General features: G+C 56.8%; 1 protein-coding gene across 2 annotated transcripts in view; it reads left to right on the forward strand.

The window, feature by feature from the left end:
* Rai1 (retinoic acid induced 1) overlaps positions 1 to 26,221 on the forward strand; it is a 115,609-nt gene that overhangs the window by 21,003 nt on the left and 68,385 nt on the right. For both annotated transcript variants that reach the window (XM_071603597.1, XM_027921480.2), the window contains exon 2: positions 18,882 to 19,016. The gene's annotated coding sequence lies outside the window, so the exon portion shown is untranslated. The remainder of the gene's footprint in view (positions 1 to 18,881; positions 19,017 to 26,221) is intronic.

Consider the following 26,221-nt stretch of genomic DNA (forward strand, 5'->3'; position numbering starts at 1 on the left):
GGCCCATTGCAACCTTGCCCTGGCTGCTGCTTGGTAGAGTTGTGTATGCCTGGCCAACCCAACTTCGGAGGGGCTCTGGCTCAGACCAAGGCTTCCCAGGGCACCTACTGTTGTCAGGGCAGTTGGAGACTTGAAGGTAGAAAGAGCCTGGGGGCTGGGGTTGTGGCTCAGTGGTGGAGCACTTCCCTAGCAGGTGTGTGTGTGTGTGTTGGGGGGGGGGGTGCTGCGTTCGATTCTCAGCACCACAGATAAATAAGTAAATAAATAAATGTCCTTCAACAACTAATAAAATATAAAAAAAAGAAAGAAAGAGACTTGTGATCTTATCTCCATGACGTGACCTGGGGCCCATCTCTTCTTCCTCTGGGTCTCAGTTTCTCTCTCTCTCAACAAAATCTGGAACTGGTCTTATCATTTCCAGGAGTTTTAGCATAGGATACCTGGGAGTGGACCATGGAGAGTCAGGAGGCTTTGTATGACCTCCTGCGGGGGGACACCTGTCTAGCCAGTGCTTGACCATCAGCCAGCTTCTACAGAGGAAGCCAAGGGCTGGCTGGTGCTGGCCGTGGGCTGTGTTAAGAGTCTGGAATCACACAGACCTGGTTCTGACCTTGACCAACCTCTCACAAGCTGGGTGACCTTGGTGAATCCGTCCCCGCTGGGTTTCAGCTGTCTCAACTGCAAAATGGGGACATTTCTAGTCTGGCTACAGAATATTACCCAAGAGTTTTTGTTTGTTTGGTTTTTGTTTTTCTGGATGCTGGGTATTGAACGCAGGGGTAATTTTTACACTGAGCTGTCTCCCCAGCCCTGTTTTTTTTCATTTGTTTATGCTAGAGATGGGACCCAGGACCTCACCGGTGCCGGGCAAGTGCTCTGCCACGGAGCTGCGTTTACCGTGAATATTAAATGCATCTCCCAGTCTAAAATCTTCAGCCCAGCCTCCAAGGCTCAGGAGACCTCCACTCTCATACTGTCTTTGGTGTTACTTGAAGTGTTGGCCCAAGACCTCGGGTCCTCCACCTCCCAAGCCCATGGTGGCATCTTCTGCTTGGGTGGGGTCATGAGAATAGTCCTGGCTGAGGCCATCTGGGCAGAAGTAATATGTGGTTCTTCTGAGCCAAAGCATCTCATAGGCAGGGTGGGGTTGCCAATGCTGTCTTTTCTTCTAGCAGCCCAAAGTTGGGGTAGCAACTGCTCAGCGAGAAGGAGCCTCTTGCCGCCTTGATGTATGTGTCGTGTTGTTTTGACCTCTTGAGATTTGGGGGTCTCGTTACCGTAACGGAGCATAGCCCATCCTGCTTGGTACACCCTCCCATCACTCAAGCCTGTCCCCCACCCGGGGGCGGGGGGGCCACATAGAAGACTAGAGAGCCGCAGAGACCTGCCCGAACCCAGGACTCGACTGTAGACTTATTTCTAGAATTGTTCAACTCATTCACTCATTGATTTACCTGCTCACTGATTTGTTTCTGTCATTATTTCTTTAAAAAAAAAAAAAAAAAGTCTGTTGAGTCTCTGTTTCATAGGCCCCGAGGGAGGCTCCAGGCCAGCAGGGGAGCTGGAGGTCATGCTGCAGAGCAGTAGCACAGTAGCACGTGGCCCAGGGATGGGGCTGCCTCCCTGGGGGACGCCAAGGGTGGAGATCAGACTCTCAGAGTGGGCGGAGGGAAGATGAGGCCTTTGGCTGCCAGGGTCTGTTTGAGAAAAGGCCCTGAGGTGTCAAGAGGCCCTGGGCAGTTGGGTCCAGCCAACAGGGATGGGGCTCAGTAATGGCCAGCCTGGAGGGGAACTTTGGCCTTTGGCCCGTGGGACATGGGGCACCCGGGCTCTGGGTTGAATGACGAGGATGGTGTGTGCGGGCGGGCAGAATGTGAGGCCAGCAGTTGGTGGGAGGAAGACCAGGTAGGAGACGGGGCCAGGGTGGGCGAGGGGTGGCTGGGGGCCTAGAAGAGAGGGCTCAGGGGAGCAGGGGGCTGGATGGGGTGTTCTGTGCAGTGAAGGGGAAGGTTTGAGGGATGAGTGCAGAGTCTGGGTGCCAGGGAGCCAGGAAGATGTCCCGGATTGATCAGTGAAGGACACTGTGAACCGCCGCCCTTATCCATAGGCAAGCCATTGACCAGGGGACGGGGCCTAGACTTGGAGGGGGTGGCACACGTTTCTTCTCCTCACAACACTCGGAGCCCTACTGGGAGCGGGGCAGGCTGTGGATGCCCACGGATAAGCAGACAGTGTTCTCTGGCCTGGTGGAGCTCCTGCTCCTGTGCAGCTGTTGAGCGAGCGCACTGAGCAAGTACATTGCCGAGCCTCTCTCGGAGTGGGGCAGACATTTGCAAGTTTGAGATTGGGGCATGGGGTGGAAGAGGCCGCACTGAGAAAGCAAAGAAGAACCAACCCTTGAGGCAGTTGAGTGGGCCCCGTGCATGGCTGAAGGGCGGTGCTGGTGGAGGGAACAGCCGTGCAAAGGCTCTGGGGCAGGAATGTGCTTCCCGGGGTCGTCAGAACACCGAGGGGGGCAGTGTGGCTAGAGGGGAAAGATTTTCCAGAAGGTTTTTGCGGTTTTCATTCCCAGTGAGATGGGGCTACTAGAGGCTGAGCCGAGGCCGTCATCTCTGAGCTGACTTAGGAGATCACAGCCCCCCTGGGGACTTGATGTGGCTTCAAGGACAGAAAGCTCTTGGAGTCCTTGGGCAGGCCTACAAATCTGCAGCCACATAGCTGGGCTCCCCCACTGTCCACCTACAAGAAATGAGGGAGTGGGTCCCCCGGGTCTCTCAGGTCCCATCTGCCATCCCCCCCCCCCCCCCCCCCGCCACTTCACTTCCCTGTGACCCCGCACTTTCTCCTTTTCCTCTTTGGGTCTCTCCAAGTGTATATGGATCTGGAGATAAAACAGGGGGTGGCCCTTCTGAGAGAGGGCCCTTGATGAATGCTGGGAAGCTGGTCACTTGGCGCACCCCGGTTTTCTCTGCTGACACTAATGCTAATTGGCATCCACCGAGTGAATGGGAGCTGGCCTTGGCAATCTCCTGCCCTCCCCTCTGGGCCGCCCTCTCAGGCGAGCCCCCTTCTCAGCTCAGCATCCCAGGCTGAGTCCTGATGGGAGGGCGAGGGGAGTCCCCCCTCTCGTACGTCTCCTGGGATTCCCAGACAGCTCCCGTGCCGTGTCTGAGACTTGGGGATTCTCTGTGGACCTGTCCTTCCGTGCTGGCCACCTCCTGCCCACACTCCCCTGCTAACCGGCCGAGCGTCGCAGAGCAATGGCCTGGGAGTCAGGAGAGACCAGAGACCGTCCACCCTTCCTCTGTGCTCAATGCTCAAGGTCTCTGGAAACACCCAGCATGTTCCGACTTTACGACTGCCGAGGCGCGGAGCTGAACCCTGTGATCAGGGCCCCTGCCACCCTCTGATCCAAGCACAAAGGGAGCATTTATCTCAGAGTCCTTTGAGGGCCTGCCCTATCCTCAGGTGCAGGGTGGGTGTGGAGTCCTCGAGAGACCGCAGCCACACACAGGCCAGCTTTTATCTCCCAAGAAATGAGTCGGGGGTGGCCGCCGGGTCTCTCAGGGCCCCCCCCACCCCAACCCATTTGAACAGGTGGGAAGACAGATCCAGAGAGTAGAAGGGAAGGAGAGGAGTGTCCTCCTGGGACTCCTCCCGAGTCCCTGGCAGCAGCAGGACCACCGATGGAGGGCCTGAGTGCTGCAGGCCTGGCTGAGAGCCTCTGAAGATGGGTAGCGTCCTTCCTCCTCCCGGGGCAGCTGGGGAAGCTCAGGAAACCCAGGGCCGGTCAGTACCAGAGCAGGTTCTGAGCATGTGACTGTGCTGTCCACCATCGCAGGGACACTCAGAGCTGGCTCCTCTCATTCTCTCTCTGCTTTCTCACACTCCGAAGTGCCCCCAGCCCCAGGTGCCCAGGACCCCACTCCCTTCTTATCACCTGTCTCCAGAGGCCCCTACCACCAGGCCTGCCCTCCACACCCCTCCACTCCTAGGCCTCAGGACTGGCTCTGGCCCTAAGCGCCTGCTTCTAGGTCCGTGGAACTGCCGGGCCTTGTGGAAGTGGGGCCCCCCTGCTCAGGTTCATGAACCCCAACAAAGTCCAAAGTTCCATGTGTTAGGGTATCTGTCTGGGCCAAGGGCCCGAGCTTGGCTCTGAACCCTGAGGGGGCCCATGGCTAAGTGCTGTGCAGGCTGCTGGGTGCAGCTCCCAGGCTCTTGAACCCGCTCCCCGAGGAGCCGGGAGAGAACTCGAGCGCTCGGAAACGGACGTGGCCAAGCCTGGCTCTTGGGGAGGAAATTCTCTTGCCCACCGCACATGCACGCACACACCACACCGGGTGCCAGCTCACTTGGCAGCAGAGACGACACCCCCACACTCATTCAGGTCCACGTGGACACGCCCACGCGCCCCTGCCACTTGTGGTCAATTCATGGACACCCACACACCCCTCTCCTACCCTCCCAGATCCCTCTCACCCAGGCTCACACACACTTCCCACTGCCCCGGGCCTCACCGCACGACCACGTCACATCAGGGCTCCGGCGGCAGAGACGCACATGCACACCAGGGAGGCCCCACGGGCGGTTGGTTAGCCCCCCACCACCCCCTCCTGCCATTAGAGGTGGTGGCAGCAGCCAAGGTGACTCAGGAACCTGCTTCTCAGAGAGACAGTTCAGAGAGAGTCTTCGCCACAGGAAGGAGCATTTGGGGAGGAAGAGCTGGCTCCCACCCCCCCACCCCGTGCTGACACACAGTGTCCCACAGACACACACACACACACACTTCCCGTCCCCCGGATCCATGATTCAGGCTCCAAGCCACATGACCAGAGCCTCCTGGGGTACCCGTCCGGCTCTCCAGCATGCACGACTGCCCCCCCCCACACAACATGGACACACAGCTGTGGCTGAGGGCTGCTGCGGTGAAGAGAGGTCCCTCCCAACCCCTGACCTGGGGTCTACCCAGAGCCCCTCCTCATCCTCTGGCCCCTGGGCCTATGAGTCAGAGATTGCCAAAGGTGGCATTTCATCTGCCACTAGGGAATGGCCACACAGCAGCCACTGAGACTAGGGCTTTTTGTGGGAGGCCCTGCCGGCTGGCCCCAGCCTTGCGATTGGCACAGGTGACTTGGACATCTGGGCTCTCCATGTCCAGCTGAGTCTCCAGGTGTGCCTACCAAGGTGGGGAGACTGAGGCCCGGAAGGGAGCACTTCAGAAACATCAGGACGACACCTTGCCTCGTCTGCTTCTGAGAGCCTTCTACCATCCTGTAGGTGCGGACCTTTCAGGGTGGTTTTCTCCAGAGACCCAGAGAGAGCAAAGGTCTTGCCCGAGGTCACACAGCAAGTCCACAGCACGAGCTGACCTGCCTCATACTCCAGAGCTCTCCCTGGGAGCCCCATGAGTGCATGGAAGGGGGCGCTGGGGGCAGGCGGGAGGGAGGAAGTAGGGTTGGGTTTGTTTCCCAGCCTCCCCTCCCCCTCCCCTGCTCCTTTCTCTCCCTCGCACGGTTTGTTTGGAGAATGACTCACAGGAATGCAGCAAAATCCTGATGGATGGGAAGGCAGGGCCCGCAGTACCCGGAAAACCTCTCCAGGATGGGGAGGCGGGGCCGGGCAGCGGGGCCTCAGAGGCCGCCGCTGATCAGGGGGGCACTCAGTGCGGGTGGGGAGACTGAGGCCTTGGGAGAACGTGGGACGCGTCCCAGCGTGGAGCCCTCTGTCCTGATCCTGAGCACACACAGGCCCAGCTGCCGTGGCCCGGCTGGACCCGTCTCCCATTGCAACCCCCCCCCACCCGCCCCACCACTGGGTTTTACATCTTTGTGCCCCTGTGACCCCTGGTGCATGAGAGGTGACTGACAAGGGCATGGGGGCACCGATTGTGACCCAGATCAGACCCTCAGCTCCTCCCGCTGCCCCCACATGGTGCTCCTGGGTAATAATGTCCCTGCAGGCCCACCAGGTGCCAGACTGCACTCTGCCAGGGCCTGGGGGGCGGGGAGAGTCCCCCCAGCTCAGGGTCCAGATGGAAGCAGGGCACACCAGGCACACGTACAATGCCGGGGTACCTCGAAGGCTCCTCAGGGGAAAGTGGGGCCCTTGGAAGACACAAGATGAAGTGGAGGCTGGGCACTTAGGGATGGAGAGAGCTCGGTGTGCTCAGGAAGGTCCCCGAGTGGAACAAAGACACGGAGAACCCTCATTGGTGGCTGGGGCCCTTCAGGGCGCTGATACGGCTCTGGCATATCAGGCGGCAGCTGTTGGGGAGACCTGAGGTCTCCCCAGAGAAAGCTGTCCTACGGACACCACAACTCGGGTGTCTCTCAGGGGACACAAGGCCTTCAACCCCAGGACAGATGATGGGCGGGAGCCCCGGGCCCGGCTCTCCATGCCTGCTGATGGTGGTGGTCCCGAGGGTGTGTGGCCCCACATGACCAGAGCCGGGTTTTCTGGAGCAGCCGGAATTTGGATTTTTTTTTTTTTATGTGACCTCTCCTGATGTAAGGATGCTGGCTCACTTCACGACGACACCACATGTCCACCGTCCGTGCGTAACGTCTGCCGTGTGGGGTGCCTGGGTTTTCCATTTGCTTCTTTACATTCCTGATTTTATTGGAAACAGCCCAACTAGTCACAGCTGCAACCCCAGGCTAGGTGCTGGGGATCTATCAGCGAACAAGACAACCTGCCACAGAGCTGCCATTTTAGAGGGAGAGAAGGCAGTGAACAAACAGATATATCAGGTAGTGAGTGTTAGGAAGAAAAAGACAGCCGACCTACCCGAATAGAGAGTGGCTGGGGTGCTGGGCAGATATCTAGGAGAGATGTGTGCCAGACAGAAGCAAGGACTAGTGCAAAGGCCCTGGGGTGGGGCTATACTTGGCGTGTTAGAGCAGCGCCCAGGAGAGAGTGGGAGAAGGTGAAGTCATTGAGTTTGGACTTGTGTCATTTGTGAGTTGAGGAAGGTGAGGGATGGAAACCCTTTATCCCGACCTTCCCAGCCGCTGGCAGTGCCTAGCGGGTAGAGGTCAGATTGCACGGGGGACTGCCACTTGTGGCGGGGAGTTTGGTTTAAAGTCCTCTGGGAGATGAGAGCCATTAAGAGTTCTGGATAAGGGAGGAACAGGATCTGACTTCCATTTGGCTCTCGTCTGGCTGCCCTCAGGACCAACGCAGGCAAGAACGGGGACAGGGAGGCCAAGGAGGAGGCCACCAAACTGGTCTGGCCCAGCAACAGTGGGGCCTCAGCGAGCTGTTGGTGGTCACCCAGAGAGTTGCGGAAACTATTAAAAGTCTCTCCATCGTACGCAAGAGTCCAGCCTATTTATCGTAACGATCTTGGTGGCAATATGGAAAAGGTGACTTTGTCATTCTAGGTGAAAATAGGTTTCGAAAGTTGCATATTAAAACTACACCAGTGCCAGGTGCAGAAGGGCCTCTGACCTTGTTCCTATGAAATGACCAGAACATGCAAATCCTGAAGTCGCTGAGTAGGTGCCAGGGACCGGAGCAGGAAGAAAAAGGTGGCTGCTGATGGGGCGGGGTTTCTCTTAGGGAGGGAGTCAAAAGTTCTAATATCAGATGATGGTATTGGCTGTACGGCTCTGTGGATGTGCCAAAAACCACAGGATTGTCCGCTTTAGGGGGTGTTTGTTAACGCAGCGCTGGGGACTCATACTTGCTAAACCACTGAGCCCCACCCCCAGCTCTTTTCATTTTTTTTTTTTTTTTAATTTGAGACCGTGACTTGCTAAGCTGCCCAGGCTGCCCTCGAACTTGTGATTCACCTGCCTCAGCCTCCCAAGTCCCCAGGATTCCAGGCGTGCACCACCGTGCCCAGCTGAGAGGGAGACTTTTATATTATGTGAATCATATCTCAATAAAAATCATTTTGAAGCACATTAGGATTTCTAGCCAAATTTGAGGCACGCACAAAAAGATAGCAAGGAAATATTGAGAGTCTTGCGTGGAGGATGATTCTGGACCGACGTCTTCTTTCTATTTTTGTGTCTTTTTACACCTTTCTAAAGGTAGGTGTTTGCCTCAAAACAAGGAATTCTTGTGACCCGGGGAGGGGACTTGGCCTCTCTCCAGTCCCCCACTTTTCACGTGGGGATTTGAAGCAGGAGTGCAGTCACCCTGGCCCCCAGCGCTGACCTTCTGGAATTCCATTCCTGCTCACGTGGCCTTGGGTCAAGTCACAGGACCAGAGATGCCAGCAGTCCTCTCCTGGGCAGTGTCCCGGCCGCCCACCCGCACGGCCCGCCCCCTTCTCCTTGCATGCCTGCAGTCCCAGGCCGCTCACCACCGCCCATCACAGCTCACCCCTTCCATTTCTGGGCAACTCTGCCTGTTAGCAAGCTCTTCCTTATATGGAGGTGAAATCTTGTCTTCCGGTTGCTTCTACCCTTCTTCAGCTCCCTCTCTGAACCCCAGTTTCTGGGTCTGCAGCTAGGAGCCCCTCACATGGCCTCCGGGAGGTCATGAAGAGATGGAGCACTCGTAGCCCAGGGCACATGGTGGTGGTCACTTGGCATGAGGGTCAAAGTGGGGGTGGCCTTCCGCTTGACCCGACAGCAGAAGTGAGTAGGATTTCTCAGTTCCATGTTCAGATCATCACTGTGAAATTGGAAGGTGATCCTTCAATCCCAGAGATTGAAGCCTTACCTCTCCACGGACCAGGAGGAAGTGACAATCATCAGGACTGACGTTTCTCAAGGGCTCACAACATGACAAACCCCAGGATGACTTCTGAGTACCTCCTCAACATGATTTAGGCCCTGCTATTCTCCCCCATTTTAAAGGTGGGGAAAACTGGGGTTCCAAAACGCGACGTGAAGTATCTGGGCGTGAGTCTCTTGGCACATGTCTTGGGAGCTGTGTGAGTCAGTTTTTTGTTACTATAATGAAACACTGGGGGCAGACTACTTTATAAAGAGAAGAGGTTTATTTTGGCTCACGGTTCTGGAGGTCCAAGGTTCAAATAGCAGGGCATAGGCTCTGGCAGAGCCCCTGGGGACCGCATCATATCTTGGGGAGAACATGTATCTGTGTCTCTGTGGTCCCTCTCCGTCACCTCATAAAGCTACGGGGGGGGGGGGGGGGGGCTCTACTCCAATGACCTAATCTAGTCACTTCCCCAAGACCCCACCTCTAAACGCCATAGTGGGATTAAGTTTGTGCCCTCTTTGTTTTGTTATTGAGGCTCTGGGGTTGGAAGCCAGGGGTGCTATACCACTGAACTACCTCCCCATCCCTTTTCATTTTCTATTTTGAGACAGGGTCTCCCCCAGTGGCCCAGGTTGGCCTTGAACTTGCAATCTTCCTGTCTCAGCCTCCCAAGTCACTGGGCTTACAGGCGGGTGCCACGGCACCCAGCAATTTCCACCCTCTTAATGCTACTAATATAAAGACTCTGGGATTAGAGTCCTGTATGAGTTGGTGGTTACAAACCATAGCAGGAGCTTTGTGGATTGTCTAAAAATCACTCCACCATCAGCCTTTCCACCTCAGAGGTGGACAGAAACAGGACCAGAAGCGAATACTCGTGGTTGGTTGGGCCTGGCCCTTGGCTCTGTGAGTTCACAGGGGAAGGAGCCTCAGACCTGCTCTCAGGTGTGCTGGGATGATAGGATTCTCCAGCTCTTGGCCACGTTGGGGGGTGACAGCAACCTCGCCCTCCACCTTTGGGGCTTCAGTGTGGAAAACTGCTTTCCACCCCTCTCCTATCACCAGCTGCAAGGAGAGCCAGGCCCAAAGCAATATCCCTCTTCTCAGCTCCAGAAACGGGGGCCCAGAGGTGCCCAGGTAACAGCCATGATGGGGCAGTGCCGGGACTGGCCCTGGGGGACAAGCAGGAGCCGCACCTGACCTGTTAGGGGGTGGGGAGGATGGGAGCGGTCACTTTTCCACTCAGGACACTCTAGGTATCCAGGGCTGTGCTGGGGATGGAACTCAGGGCCCTTGTGCATGCTGGGCAAGTGCTCGGGCACTGAGCTACACTCCTTAACCCAATCTATTTATTTATTTATCTTTGGTGTTTGGGATCAAGTCCCAGCCTCACCCAGGCGAATCAAGGTTCCTTTTCGATCAGCAATTTTTTTTGTTTGTTTGTTTGTGGTGCTGAGGATCGAACCCAGGGCCTCATGCATGCTAGGCGAGCGCCCTACCACTGAGCCACAACCCCAGGCCTTCGATCAGCAATTTCTCTTCCATCTTTCCAGAGCCCATCTCTGCAGATTCAGGCTTTGACATTCACATGGTCCCTAGGCTCACCCTGTCCCCAGAAAGCTGATGGAGCTCTGAGCACGGCTCCTGCTGGGACGTCCTTGCCTTCCTAACCGCCCCCCCCCGACCCCCATCCAGAGCTGAGTAGATGAAGCCCTGTCCGAGGCAGGTGGAGGCTCCGAGGGGCTGAGCTGCCCCTAAACATCCAGGTGTTCAGGTCCGTGTCCTCCGGTTACCTAACTGTTCTGTGCCCTCCCGCGTCAAAGTGAACACAACAGGTCAGCCCAGTCTCGTCCCATTTTGCAGATGGCAGACTGAGGCAGGGGCCTGGGTCTCCCTTAGCAAGGAGGGAGCTGACTTAAGTCATTGCCAGAGACTTAAAGGCATGTCATCACCCGCCAGGGCGAGAAGGAGCTGTAGCTGCCACTCAGATAAAGCCAGGGGTCCTCACCTTGGGACCAGGAGGAGCCCCATGGTCGTCATCCCTGGCACCATTATGTCCAGGCTGGGCAAAGTCCCATGGAGAACTTGGAAAGGGGCCAGAGGGTCACTGGAGGAGTGGTTGAGCCATGCAGAGATCCCCACAGCCTAGGGACTCCCATCGTTGGAGTCAGGCAACAAAAGATGTGCGAAGGCAGGTGACTGACACCTAGGTGTGCATGTGTGTGTCTGTGCATGTCCCTAGGTGTGTATGTCACATATCTATGTGCACATCTCTGTGTGTCTGTGTGACTGTGGAGTGTGTGTGTCCCCAGGAGGATGCATATTTATACACGGGCTGGCAGCCCCAGTGTGCAGGTGACGTGGGCCCCCAGGTCTCAGTAGCCCTCCAGCAGTGAGCACACCCCGCCGGCTCTCTGGTTCTCTCTGAGGCAGAGGAAGCCCCACAGAGGGCTGGGGCTGCCTTCAGGCCCCACAGAGGCACAACCAGGACTCAGTCCTGGGTGCTTTCCTGCGCTCCTTTCAGGAGGAGAGGGAGTGGGGGTGTGCCATCATTTCCATTCTTGGGCACCTGGGGCTGAAGGATTATCCAGGTGAGGAGGAGCAGGTGTCCTGGGAGCCCTGTCCAGTGGCAGGGGTGGGGCCTTTGCACATGAGTGTGTGTCTGGTTGGGTGGGGGAGTGCGTGTCTGATTTTTAAAAGAATATTTATTTTTTAATTATAGTTGGACCCAATACCTTTATTTTATTTATTTATTTTTATGTGGTGCTGAGGATCGAACCCAGGGCCTCGCACATGCTAGGCGAGCACTCTATACCGCTGGGCCACAACCCCAGCCCCGCGTGTGTGATTTTGTGCTTACTATTTGTGTGTGTGTGTTGTGCAAGTGTGTATGTGTGAGTGTTGTGCTGTGTGTGTGTGTACACTGAGGTCTGAGCCAGGTGTCTTGTACTGGAGTATCTGCGTGTGTGTGTGTCTGGTTGCATACCCTGGCTGAGGGGCCACTCTGGCCCCTGGCCAGCTGCCCCCACCTGGTGCTGCTGGACTTCTTCTTTAGGAAAGAGTCAGAAGCTTCAGGCTCCGTGGTCACCCCAGCCCTGTGGCCTCAGCACCAGGCAGGTGCAGGGTTAACAGTGCGTCACTGGGATGGGGTGGCGCTGAGCTGGGCCTCTCCTGGCCATCCTGAAACAGTCCCTGGTGGCCTGGTGGAATGTGTCCTCCAGATCATCACCACAGTGGGCCTCCACCAGCATCTGTGATCAGGCTGTGGCCGGGTCAGCAGCCAGGTGTCAGTCTGTGACAAGGCATTGTGGCCGGGGGTCAGAAGTCCACATATGGCAGAGAGTAGGGGTCAGCCTGGGGCTGGGACTGGGGTCAGGGATCGGAATGTAGCCGCTGCTGCTGTGGCGAAGGGTCAGTCTGTGGCTGAGGTCGGGGGTGGGGGGTCAGTCTCTGGCTGGGATTGGAGTTCAGTCTGTGTTGGTGCAAAGAGTCCTTTAGGCCTCAGCCACTTGGCCCAGGGGTGGATCTGGGCCCTGGGCACCGGGGCAGGGGGCAAAGCAGGCGTGTGGCTTCGCTGTTCTGTGGCTGTGACAGAGAACCCTGGTCAGGCCAGCTGTTCTGTCATCAGAACCAGGGACAAGATGTGCTCGGGACTCAGGACTAGAGAGAATGCAGATCCTGTAAGACTCCTCTCCCTGTAAGACTGACCCCCCGACCTCCCATCCATCTTGCCTTCTCTGTCCCCTCACCCTCTGGCCAGCCTCCTGCTATGGCACCGGGACCCTGCCACTTCTAATTCACTCAGATGCTGAGGCTGAGAAGGGGAGGTGAATGCTGTGCCAGGGGAGGCCCCCCCCAAGACCCCAAGAGGAAGGGCTGACCGCCTTGGTCACCCTGGAGAAGGACACCATAGAGGCTGTGGAGATGAGGCCACAGACCTGCAGGGAGACCCCATGACCCGTGAGCAGGGTCCCACCCGGGTGGCTGGAGGGGGAGGGCCTCGACTCACACTCGGTCCTGCGTGAGCCTGGAGGTTCATGGGCCTCCTCTGATGGCCTCCCACTGGCTCGTAAGGAAGGATGGACGGACAGGTGGCAGATGGCAGAGAAACCGCAGACAGAGGAGATCAAAGACCATTCAGATCAAAGGCAGCAGAAAGAGCACTGGTCCTGGCCCGGCCACCAGCATTGTCAGGTGGACCCCAGTCCGGGGAAGAGATGGAGATGTGTCCCAGCGCGAGAGGTGGACAGCAGAGCGGCCTTTCCGCCATGAACCTACTCCCGGGGCATTCTGGCTTATCCTCCAACCTCTACTGCCAGCCCCTAGGGTTTGGGGAGGAAGGGGGACTTGGGGGAGGGGCACGCAGGCTATTTGAAAATGTGCCCAAAACTTAAAGAGAACTTGGATATTTATACTCCTGATGGCTCCCCACCACCGCCCCGCCTTCCACCAGCTGAAATATGAAGTTCTTTTTGCCTTCAAAGAAAAACATGTTTTTTTGGCGTCTGCTCAGTTTCACATGGTAGCCCAGCTCCCCGAGGGAGCGTGGGGCGTCAGAGTGTTCTGACGGGGACAGAAAGGCACGGGGCTGTGATTGTCAAATGCACCCCTGCCCCGCCAGCCCCGTGAAGGCAGTCTCCCAGTGGTCCAAGCAACACCACCTGGCACGCAGTGGACGAGCCAAAGGAGAAATTTGCGCAATAGATGATCTTGATTGGTCTGGGAGACAGAACTGGATCCGTGGGAGAGGGAGGTCTGGCAGCCGCGAGCCCAAGTCAATACGCTCATGAAATGGGCGGACTGAGGTTTGCACGGTGGGAAGATGACTGGGGAGGGTCACCCGCGGTGTACCCCGTCAGGGCGCAGTTCCCGGTGCATTCTCTAAAAATGGGGCCTCTTGGGCGGTTGAAAGTTAACCGATTAGCATGAAGGCTTTTAAATACCCCCACCACCACCACAGTCCAGGGCCACTCACCGGCCTCCTGGCTTCTGGCTTCTGCTCTGGCTCAAGTGTCCATTCTCTTCATGGTAGCCAGGGGGCGCTATGAGGACCTAAGGGAAATCATGTCACTTCTCTGCTCAAAACACTACAAAGACTCCGTGTCTCATTTACTGTAAAAGATTTAGTCTTTATAGTGGTATACAGGGCCCCATGGGTGTGGCCTTTTGCCCCCTTTCTGTCCCCAGTTTCTTCTGACTCGCCACATTGCTCACTCCAGCTCTGCCTCAGGGCCTTTGCCCTTACAGTTGCTTCCACATACAGAGCTCCCCCCTCCCCCAGGTATTCACACTCTTCCTACCTTAATCTTTCAAGTTGGTGGTCAGATAGGAGTTCCCTGACCACCCAGTGTCAACACGGCCCTGCCAGGCTCCCAGCCTTCTTCCCTAGCTTTATTTATTTGTCTTTCCACAACATGTCTCACCTACATGCAACATACTATAGTCATGCACCGCATAATGTTTTAGCCAGTGACAGACCACATATGCCACAGGGGTCCCATAAGATCACATCTCCTAGTGTCATTGGTAGCTGTCTCACTTTGTGTGAGGACACTCAATGATGTTCACACAATGACAAAACGGCCTAAGGATGCATTGCTAGACTGAACCACAGGACTAGACATCATTTCCTTATCCAGTCTGTTTCTTGTCTGTCCCAAGACTAAAATGGAAGCATTGCCCCCTTCCTTGATCTGAATCCTCAACATTCAGGACGCTGCCTAGCATGTAGTAGGTGCTCAGTAAATATTTGCCAACCCAATGGATGAATCATTCTGCCACACTCCAAGTGGGTGAGTTGGGCAAGTCAATCATCTGCACCTGTCTGTCACCCAGTCTCTGAAATGCAGCAGGTGACTGGTGGGGAGGAGGAAGATACATAGAAATTTGAAATTGCCACCCCTATTCAATAAATTGGTTACATACCTGATAAAACCTCCCTCCCCCCAAAAAAAAATGATAAAGGAAAAACCTGACCCACTTATGACCCCCCAACCATTCCTCCAGGCCTGTAGACTTGCAGACTGAGGCTACCAGCCCAGGACTGAGTTTGAATTTGAGTTTGCATCTGGTATGGGATGGAGTCCATAGTCCTCTTCCCCACTCCTTGCCCACCTGGTGACCCCCTGGCTAACCATGTCCCTGGTGGCCTGTCAGTGAACCTTATCCTCAGTTTGCATTCCTTCTGGTGCCCCCAACCTCCCCTACCCTTCCTCTACAGTTTCCCTCTCGGTGGATAATGCACTTTGCATGAAAGCAGCTATTCAGAGCTCAAGGGCAAACAAAAGGAGACCTGCCCAGACCAGGACCCTTCAGAGCACAGCCCCGCCTCACCAGGAAGCGGCAAGGCCTTTTGAGACCTATGAGCAGCCCCCAAATGCCCCACAGATCTCTCCTGAGCCAAGCAGCAGGGATCCCCTCTCCCCTGGGGCAGGGTCCACATGGTAGAAGTTGGAGTTAGATCCTGGGAGAGCAGAAAACCCACCCACTTGCCCGCCATGCTGTCTCCTCTGCTGGTCTTTTCCTCCTTATTGATTTCATTTGTGCTGTGTGCTGATGCTGTACCATGACCCTGTGGAATCCTGCTAATGGGGTCTGATAGAACAGGAAGAAGTGTGGGGGCCATGCAGACCTGAGTGTGAATCTTGATGTTGCCACTCTGTCTGTTCATCTAATCAATACATGTTGAGCTTCCCAGGTGCCATGTTGGGCAGAGGTGATCAAGGCCTCTCTTGAATCTTGCAGTCAGGTGGGATCGGATTGTCTTTACTTGTGTCCTTGGCATGAGCCTGGGTTTCACCTCTCAGGGATGGACCGATCCCAGCTTTTCCATGCTGTCCTGTGACCCCTCTGCAGTGACACTTATGGAAGGGTCTTGGCCAGGTAGGGGTATCCATCTGTCCACCTTTGACAGCCCTCTGGGCTCTGGACTTCTCTGCCACAGGACTACCTCAAGAAGCTCTAGGGAGCAAAAGAGAGACCTGCAGAACAGTTAGATGCAGGGCGCTGCTCTCCTCTGTGACAAGGCACCCCACTACCATTTCATCCCCATAGACCCCCAGGACACAGCCCCAGAATCCATGAAAGGTACTCGGAGGGACTCAGGTGAGTCATGTGACCTGTCCCGGCTGTGAGGTTCTCCTTGTCCTCGCTCCAGTTTTCTCTAAGGGGGCTGTCAATTCAAAGAGGAGGAGCCCAGTCCCAGTCAGGACCGGGGCTTGCTTCAGCAAGATACAGAAATGGGAACCCGCACCATTCCCACCGTGGAGACACCAAGAAGCAAACAAAAAAATACCCATGAAATACACGAATAGGTCAATTCTGCAGTGCCTTAGAAAGCAGGGAAGAGGATTCCAGGCAATGGGGGACCAACATGTGCACAGGTTCTGAGGTGAGAAGGTACCTGTTGAATTCAAGGAATAGCGAGGGGTTCCACAATGAGTGAGGGTGAAAGGGTGGGCCACGAGATCAGGGAGGTCTTGGGGGTCTGATTGGATGGGGGGGTCCCATAAGCTACCAGGAGGACTTTCTCCCTCTGATCCCTCGGACAGGAGGGAGGCAAGTTTGTCCATGCCCTCCAGGACAGACAGCTAATCCAGGATGTGCCAGGGGTTAAGGGGTCCATCTACGACTGGGTTGGTGGTCCCCAGCAGGGATTTGGGTTTTCTGCCACCAAGCTCAATGGTGCCCACAGTGGGCCTTCTCTTGGCTCCCCCAGCAGCCTCAGGACCCGGTCGCCCTTGTTCCCAGTCCCAATAATTAAAGGTGGACACTAAGAAGCCCTGTTTTAAAGATGCGGAGTCCAGAGAGCAGCTGGGGCTGCCCTGGGTCTTGGGGATTCACTTCTGATAGAATGGCTTGCTCCTTAGGCGGCTGCTTGGGGGGCAGCACTAAGGTCTGGGGAGGGTGTAAGATGCATCATGCCAGTGGTGCCCCACAACTGGTTGCAAAATGCTGATTCCCAGGCAGAGGCTCTGGGCATTCTGAGGACTCCATCTGGGATACAGCCCAGGAAATCTGTTCCTATTTGACAGGTTTCCGAGTAGCTTTCAGTTCACTGGGGTTCTGATGATGCCTCTGTGTCATCAGGCCCTTACAGTCCTCAACCGGTGACCTGGAGGCACCAATATGTATCCACACCCACCTGGAGGCCAGAGGGGACTGAGCATCAGGCTTCAGGGAGGGCAAGGAGGAAGATACCCACACCCACCTGGCACACAATTTTGGGTGCAAGCCCTAAGTGTGAAGTGATAGAGGCCCTGGGGTGTGCTCCTCTCCTGCCAAGCAGGAAGAAGTGGAAGTAGGGACCTAAGAGAATGTGACTGTCTGACCAACGGGAAAAAGTGTGTGTGGGGGGAGCCCTGTCAGTGTGATCCTTGGCGTGGATAATCGGATGGATGGAAAGAAGAGTGGTTGGACGGATGGATGAATGAGTGGATGGATGGATGGATGGATGGATGAATGAATGAATGGAGGGATGGATGAATGAATGGTTGTTTGGGCCGCAAGCAGCCTAAAAAGGGGCGGGCTAGAGAAACACTCAATCACAGCCCTGGGGCTAGGTGACCGCCAGCTTGCTCAGAATCCGGCTTGCCGCGGCCCCGCCCGGGGCACGTAATTATGTGCCCCTGGGGCGCTGGAGTGACTCCCCGTACTCGGGCGAACTGGGGTCGCGCCACCGCCGCCCCACACCACGCTCTGGCCTTTAGCGCGCGGGCAGGCCTCCCCTCGGCCGCAGTCCAGCCCCAAGGCCCCCAGTCTTCTTTGTCTCGACCTAGTCCTTGGCTCTTTCCCGGTTGCGACCCGCCTCTCTGGGTGGCCTTACTCGCGTGCTTCTGGGCTCTCCGGGAGTCGTTCCCTGCTGTCCCCATGGCCGTAGGCGTCTTCCCCAGCCAGGCAGGGGCTCTCAAATCCTGTGCCTCTAGGACCTTGGAACCGGGAAGTGGCAGGATCTCCGCCGAGCTGCGTCTCTCTCTGGTGCGGCGAGGGGAGCCGCGGAAAGAAGCCCCCCCCCCTTTCCCTCCGCCTTCCCCTTCCTCCGTTACTACACGTCGCGCTGCGCCCTGACCCCAGCGCAGCGTGTTCGCGCCTTAAGCGGTTCTTCTGCGGCGGTGCGATCCCCGACGCCACGAGGGCTAGCCCCCGCCCTCCAGGCCTCAGACCCGCACAGAGAACACAGCCCCACGGCCGCCGGCGGCTACAGACCATTGCCTCTGGCCAGCCCACAGACCGCACAGGCGCACTGCCCCTCCATGCGCAGCCCACAGCCCCACACAACCGTCAGCCCACTCGCAAACAAGCCCGCACGGGCACAAGGCTCCCCCGGCCCCACGCAGGCACAATCCCGTACACACATGCACAACCCCACACAGGCGCAGTCCCACCCACGCAGCCACACTACCCCCTACAAACAATTGCACACAAACACACCACTCCACGCAGACACCGCATCACTCAGTCCCGCCGAGACCCAGAAGCACATTCACAAGCTAGTATCCAGCTGCCCCCAACCCGCCCTCCGCAAGCCCGTGACATTCACACGCAGGGTAAACCAGAAATCTACAGCCACACTGATCCACACAAGGACCTCAACGCACAACCAAAAGCTTACCCGCGGGCTCCTAAGTCACTGAAAAATATTAAAGCGTTCTGTCCCTCCCCTTCGCTCTTTGACGCGCGCGCGCGCGCGCGTACACACACACACACACACACACACTCTCACTCACACCCCCAGTCCCTGAGCGCCTCGGAGCCTCGCAGCCGGTGACCCCGAGCCCCAGCGGTGAGAGCCGCGGGAGCGTCTCCCCGGCGCCCCCTCCTCCGGCTGCCTCTACAAGCTCACCACTCCTCCCCGCCTTCTCGTTCCCCGCCCCTCCCCCTCCCCTCCCCTCCCCCGCGTCTGGGGCGCGGGCTGCGCGCAGCCAAGCCCCCTCGTCGCGCGCCCCTCCCCGCGCGCGCCCCGCGACCGCATCGCGCTCGCCGAGTGGATGCGGCCACGGGGCCGTCTCTAATTACCTCCTGTCCCCCGGCGGCCCGTGAATAATGGCTACTGAGGGCGCTCGCAGGGGCTGCTGAGAAGGAAACGCGGGGCGCGGGAGGCGCGGCGCGCGCGGGAGCGCGAGGGAGAGGAGCGAGCCCCCGGCCGCTGCGAGCGGCGGGCGGAGAGAAAGGAATCGTGCGAGCGCTCACATTTTTTTCCTCCCAAGGATCTCATCTGGCCGCCGCGTTCTGGAAGAGGAGAGGGGGAGAGCGCGCGCGAGAGGAGAACAGAGACGGCGGTGGAAAGGGAGACGTCGAGACGCGCAGCGCCGGCGCCCCGGAGACCCAGGAGGAGCCCGCAGGTATTGTTGGTGGCGGAGCTTTGTGTCCTCGGTAGGCCGTTCTGGGCGCGAGGGCTCCCCGAATCCTCGGCCCGCCGCCGTGCTCAGACCTGCCCCGAGTCCTGGGTTGCCGACTAGGGTCGCCACCCGCCGCGGCCACCCCTCCCGCCGCGCCGCGATCTTGGCTGGAGTTGCGGATTTGCCTGATTTGGGGTTTTCCACGCTGGTGAAGGGAATCGGTCTCAGGAGAAGGAATTTCTTTTTTTCCTTTTAAAAAAAATTTTTTGGCAGCAGTTTGGTTGTGCTGGGGATTCCCCCCTCCCTTTTCCTCCACAATGCATTGGTGAGCGGTCTTGGCGACAGTGGCCCAGGCGGAAGGCTTGGGGCCGAGATGGCGGGGCTGGTGGCCGCGGAATGGGAGGTGAGGAATGCTGGAGAAGGAAGGAGTTCTGTTCAAGTTCGCCATCTGCGCCCCGGAGCTGGTCGGGCCAGGGAGGGCGGTCCGCGCACCCGGTCCTGCTCCGGGCAACCGGTGGGAAACTTCCAGGGAGCGCGGCCTCCCGGGGGACTCGGCGCCCCCGACGTCTCCCGGCGCTACCTCCGGCCGCCGGGGCCCCTCCTTGCCGCCCTCAAGTGTTTAAGGTCGCGCTTTCCCCACCCCCACCTTCCTCCCTCCCCCAGCGGCTTCCGGATCTGGACAGAGCAGCTTCAAACACTTCCCCCGGAGACCCCTCCCCATTGCCCGCACAGAGCTTTCCCGGAGCCCCCCTGCCCTGCGTCCCGGTCTCGCGCGCGGCGGAGTGGCCCAGCTGACAATGAAATCTCGCGCCTCTGCCGTGGCGGGGGGGAGAGGGGGTCGTGGCTCAGTCCCTCATGGGGCCGTTGACCCTGGACCCCGGGCAGGGGGAGGGGGAACACTCTGGGAAGGGTCTTGTTTGGGTTGGAGACGTTGACGTGGGATGGCGCCAGGGCTGGGGGCACGCGGGGGAGGCGAGGGGCTGGGGTGAGCTGCCGGGGGTCGTGGATTCTCTACCCGCTAGGGCATGGCGATTGGCAGTTGCCCCGGGGCACGTCGAGGGCCCCCTCTAACCTCAGCCTCCTCCCCTCCTGTACAATGCGGGTTTAGAGAGGTGATCCCGAGGGTGATGTGCTTGTGTGACGAAGTGTTTGTCTCCTGCGATCCACAGCAGACACGGCTGCTCTGATGACCCGGAGATCCGGAGGCCTGTGCCCCTCCCTCGGGGGTGGGCAGATGAAGGGGGAGGGCAGTGGTGGGAACAACTTTTTTTTTCCCACTGGGGTCATGGGAAGGGAGGGTGAGGTCAGAGAATTTCTGGGGACTGCAGTCGTGAAGGGGGGGGGCACGGATTTAAGGGGGGGGTCTGCCGGATCAGAGCCTTCTTGGCACTCAAATCTCCTAGATCCTTTTGCTTCTTTAGGGGTGAACGAGAGAGGGAGGTGTAGAGGTGTGGGGCTAGCTGGACATGGGGGAGGGGTTCATGAAAATCAACCTTAATTGGATTCCCAGGCAGGCAGCCCAGGGGGTATGGGTGGACTCCTCCCCTTTCTTTTTCCGGGGGTGGGGAGCCAAGTCCAGAGACCTCAAGCTCTCAGTCCAGGCTGGTGAAAATCGTCTTCTTCCTACCTAAAAAGAAGATTCCTGGGGGAGTGGGGAGGCATCCTGAAGGGCAGGGGGCTGGACTGTGTTCAGCCTGTTCTCTCCTTCAGTCCAGGAATAGAAAGAGTTAACCCTCCCCCAGAAATCTGTCAGCCCCCCACACAGCAGGGACACATTGTTGGACCCTCTGACATTCTAACAGTGTGACACAGGCTGACAGGAGTGAGCAGATTCCAAACCCTGTATTCCCCCCTTCACAGCAGCCAAACAGGACCTGGCTGGGTGGTTCCTTGTTGGGGGACTTTGGGGGAGGCGGAAATCAGAGCTCAGAGAGCCTCTCACAGCCAGGCTGTGGACTTGTGGTCCAGAGGGAAAAGGGGGTCAACCAGCCAAGTCCACTGGGAGCTGAAAGGGTTACGGGGAATGTGAGGTGGAGGAAGAGGGAAGCCCCTTCAACCTTTTGACTAGGCTCTGAAGGCTTCTGGGCCAATGGGTTCCTTTGCTAATATTTGCTCAGTTCCCTACCCCTACCCTCACCACCATTGGAAGGCCTGGCCCTTAAGGGTAACTTTCTGACCCCTTGGTTGGACTGAGACCCTAGCAGTGGAGGGATAGTTGGGGGAGGGTGGCTGGAGGCAGGATTGATAGCTGCCCATTGCTTGGCCCTGGGGCACAAGCCCTTTAGCCTGGGTTTATTGATGCCACCGTCCCTTCTCCTGGATGGTAATCTCCATTTCCTGTAGGTGAGAGCATTTCGCTCAGAGCCCCCCCAGGGCCATGCACACTGCGGACACTCACGGTGTCCTGTGTTTGGCAGGAGTGAATGGATTGGTAACGAATGAATGAATTGATGAATGAAAAAGGAAAGTTTTCTCAATCGGAGGCATCTAGTCATTGTTTAGAAAAAAGAAGTCTTTTTGGATTTGTAATGTTTTAAAATGGGGTTCCCAGAGAACCTGAAAAATGGAGAGAAACAAACAAAAAGGGTTATTGACAGCCCTAGCGGGCCCCAGCGACGCTAACGTTTTGATGTGAGTCTTCCCAGGCCAGTTGGACGTGGTGGTTGGTCGGTTTTTTAAGGGCTGTGTCGTCATTCCCTATATTCACATGTATATCCTGCCTTTTTTTTTTTTTTTTGCTGGTGACAGCACCAGCCTTTTCCTGTTTTGTAACCAACTCTTCATAAACACCACGGCTAATGTCTTCAGGCTTTTCCAGTCGAGTGGATGTACCATAATTTACTTAATATTCCCCTTTTGTTCAACATTCTGGATGCTCCTGACGAATGATGTCGTGGATGTGTTTTGTGAGGGAGCCTTTCCTTATGCTTAAGACGATTTCCTCCAAATGCTAGGCTGCTGGTGCCCACAGCTCTGACGGGCCTGCAGTGCCAGGAAGGAGAGCACCTCTCTTTTTTCCCCAGGATAAGTGGGACACCGTTCTTCCTTCCCCACAATCTAGAAACTTCCACCCGAGCCCAAAAAGGAGCATTGGCGATGAAATCACCTGTCCGACTTCCCTCCTTTGACCGAGGAGGAAACCAGAACTCAGAGAGGGGAAGTGAGTCCCCAAGGTCACACAGCAGTCACTGGGCTGTGCAGCAGTAGCCAAGAACCAGCTACTTAATCTGCCTTTTTTTTTTTTTTTGCCTCTGCAAATGGTCCCTGGTGGTCCTCTAGTAGGACCAGGCCCATTTCACAGAGAGGGGAACTGAGACCTCAAGGGAGGAAAAGCACCAGCTGATTCTTAGCAGTGCCAAGGCATTCTGTGTCATATACACTTCTGTGTTCTTGGACCTGGGGCCACCCATGGGCTTCCTGTCGCTTTTCACAGCTCCCTTTTCTTTGCCATTCCATTTTCCATTCCCCCCCCCCCCTTCTTAGTGGAGCTGGGGATCAAGCCTGGTCAGTATGCATGTTAGGCAAGGGCTCTACCTGACCTCTATCCCCAGCCCTTGCCATCCCCATTTCCAGAGGGAAGAGCTGAGGACCCAGAGTAGATGCAGTGAGATGGGGGTGGGCTGCAGTTTCCAAGGGACCCTGGTGGTGCCTCTTGTGCCTCAGTTTACTTGTTCAGGAGCCAGGGGGCAGGTGTTGGCACAGACCCTGTGTGTGTGGTGTGGGGGAGTGGGGAAGGACCGGGAGCATCTTGAACTCTTCTTCAGGCCTGTGATTGGCCCCTGAGGCCCCCTGGGGAAGAAGGAAGGAAGGAGAGGAGGACTTGGAGAAAGGTAGACAGAGATTCAAATGTTGGAAGGGAGAAAGTGGGGGAAGGAGAAAGTAGGAAAAGAGAAGAGTTATGTCAAAGTAAAGAAGAGAGAAAGATGCCCTCCCCATCCCCCCCTCCTCTGGGTGACATTACTTCCAGCAGGGGTGGGGGGCGCGTCAGAGCTGGCCAGGACTGGACACCGTGGATTGGGCTCTGCAGCTGTTTGGGAGACACATGAGCAGCATCTGAGGGTCAGAAGGAACCAGACTTAAGTGGGTGTCATACAAGACCAGGGGTGGTGGCTTCTCTGTTCTCTGAGTCCCCTGTGGGACAGGAGGCAGGGCACTCCAATTCAGGAGCTTAGGGATATTTGTGGGGTGCAAGGGTCATTGTGGCTCTGAGTCCCCATCTGAGGACAGAGTCTTTTTTGCTCCTTTCCCTGATGGCTTGCCAACCGTCAAGGTTAGGAGAAACCCTGCTATGCGTGTGTCAGTATTTGGACATTTCTGTGATGTGTCTCTCTGCAAGCAGGTGCTCATCTGTATGTGTGTGTGTGTGTGTGTGTGTGTGTGTGTGTGTGGTGTCTGGGTGTCTCTGTCTTGGGGGGATGTCTGTGTATGCATATGTGCATGTCTTTGTGCCTCTGAATTTTTTTTTTTTTTTTTGTATATTTCTTAAGGGGTCTGTCTGTGTCTCCCAGCTCAGGCATGTGCTGTGCTTACATTGCCTGTGTGTTTGTCTAGGCGAGTCTGTTGTGTTCCCCGTTGTCCTCTGCGTGGGGGTGTGTGCACATGTCTGGTGCATCTCGGATCCCGCTTGTGCATTTCAGGGGGGTGTGCCCCAAGCTTGTGTGTGTATGTGTGTGTGTGTGTCTGTGTGAGCACACTCTTCCCTCCTAATGGCCCCAACAGAGATCTAGGCACCAGGCTCTTGTGCTCTTCTCAAGGTTGCGGCTGGGTGGCTTAAAGCAGGGGACAGCCTTTGGCTGGGAAGGTTGGGCTGGGGGAGGGAAAAGAAAATCTTAAAAGACCATCTTCCCTGTGGTCTCCAAGGAGATCAGCCTGTGAAATGATCCGCACGTTAATTAAAAACGATTATATCCTGATTGAGCCATTCCTGCTCACATCCCCCAGTCGGGGAGAGAATGAGACTGACACCAGAGGATGCAGGGTGGGCCCGGGCCACCACACGGCACAGCCAGAGTGGGCCCCCAGCTCACAGGGGGGGCAGAGGCTTGGAGGGCACGATGCAGTGGGGTGTTTAGGGCCATCTGCCCAAATCAGATTTGAGCTCCTCTTTTGAATTTTCAGGACTCTTCTCCAGGTGGAGTCTGAGGTCTTAGAGCCTGGTGGCAGCCATCTCGGCCACATGGGTCTGCACTTAGGTGCCCAGCACTAGGCCTTGTTGTTTGAACCCTTCCTTCCTGTGTGTGTGTGTGTGCGGTTCCAGTGTCCCGGAGTACGGACATGCTTCAGGTCTTGCAGCCAGACTGGACCCAGTTGTCTGACCTTAAAGCCTACAGCCCATTCTTAGCCCCCAGCCGTCCCTAGACTCCCACCAGGAGCCCCCAGCTCAGCAGGACCCCTGGGAAGTTAGGGCTCACAAGGCCTTTTCATTTTCCAGGGCCTCTGAGATTGTTCCTTTCTGAGATCTAAGCCACACTGGGCAGCTGCAATGTCCTTTTTTGTGTGTGTGGGGGGGAACCGGGTGACTCGCTGGCCTGGAACAGCTCTGATCTGACTCATGTCATCTTCACCAGCCTCCCTCCCCATACCCCGCCCCCCATATTGGTTGATGATTCTGCAGATCAGCCACAGGTGCCCCTGAGGCCTGCTGGGTATCCTGTACCCACACTCCTGGGCACGTCTGCCAAGTCCTGTCTGGAAAAAGTCCAGACTTGGTCACACTATGCCTTGCCACCTTGTCTTAACCTCTCGTCAACCCTATAAGGACAATGGTGATAGATCCATGGAGTGACAGATACTCAGGTGAACGGGTGAGCTGCCTCTGTGTGCCCAGCCTTACCCAGAAGCAAGATCTCTGGCCGTAAGCAAGGGCTTTTTCTGCTTCTCTGAGCCTCAGCTTGTCTTTTGTGCACTGAGGATCATAACTTTTTCCTGACGGGACTGTCAGAGAGTAAGGAAAACCGAGTCAAGTTGGTTCAAGTAGCCCAGAGGGGCTCGCTCGGGCGTCTGTTTGCCCCGTTGAGGATATGTGTGTGTGTGTGGCTGCCGCAGGGGTTTTGAGTTTGCTGGCTTCTGGGGAGGGAGATGTAGCAATCCAGTGCTTTCTAGGAGACTATCAGGGGTTCCGGTGACTCATCTCACTATGAACCCGTGTGGGGCTAGTATCTTCACCAGACCCACTCAGGGTTATGTCATCCAAGGTAGAGTGTTTGGGGAAAAAGAGGGGATGATCCTGCTGGACGGGGTCCTCGTGAGGTTTTCTGGACCTGGTCCCACATTCTCAGAGGGAGGTTGACCAAGGAGTAGGTTTGAAAGCAGGAAGTAGTGTCATGAGGGGCAGGTAGAATGGGAAATATCAGTGTCCACCTCTTCCCCGAGGGCAGAACTGGGAGAGAGGGTAGGCAGATTTCTACTCTTGTCACTAAAAGCCCTTTGGCACTGAAGCCCGCAGAGGCCCAGTCATCCGTTAGGTCCCACCACTCAGGAGTTTTTTTGTGACCTTGGTATCTGCCATCCCTCTAACTCTCCCTCACCTGCCTTCCCTGGGGCCTGAAGTGCCTCCATTTGTCACTGCCATGGGTCAGAGCGTTGAAGGCCCTGCTTAAAATGCAAACATGTTACCTTGGAGGAGGGATCACAGAAAGACTCATGTTTGTATAATGCAGGGGCCACCAACCCCCCCCCCCCCATGCTCTGCACAGCCGGGCAGGCGATGCGGATGAGGGCCGGGAGCCTGCTTTGGACCTCCTGGGTTGTGGCAGCTCAGCCAGGGTGACACACTGGAATGCAGCCAGGGTGCCTGTCATCCACTTTTTCAGGAACCAGGTGTCAGATGTTCCCATGACATGTCCTGGTTTCTATATGCTGTCACCTCATTCAGCAACACAGCTACAGGCCACATTGGGACCCCATGCCACCGTTGTGCAGCCTCTGACTTAATTGCTGTTGCCCAGGGCTTTCCACGAGAGTCCTGCACTGCAGGTGGGGCAGGGGTGGCAAAGCTCTCTTTCCCAGCTTAGGCCTGTGAGGCCCTGGTGGGGCTGGGGGATCAGATGAAGTGCCCTCCCCAGGATCAAGAAGGGGCCAAGGGAGAGGCTTTGATGGCCAAAGAGATTTGAGGGACAGAGGCAGAGAGAGACACTTTGCTGGTGCTGTCCTGCTGTGGACCTGCTGGCCACAGGGGCCTGATTCTGGGTTGGTTTATATCACAGGGC

Source organism: Marmota flaviventris, chromosome 17 (assembly GCF_047511675.1).
Source record: "Marmota flaviventris isolate mMarFla1 chromosome 17, mMarFla1.hap1, whole genome shotgun sequence".
Taxonomy (NCBI): Eukaryota; Metazoa; Chordata; class Mammalia; order Rodentia; family Sciuridae; genus Marmota; species Marmota flaviventris.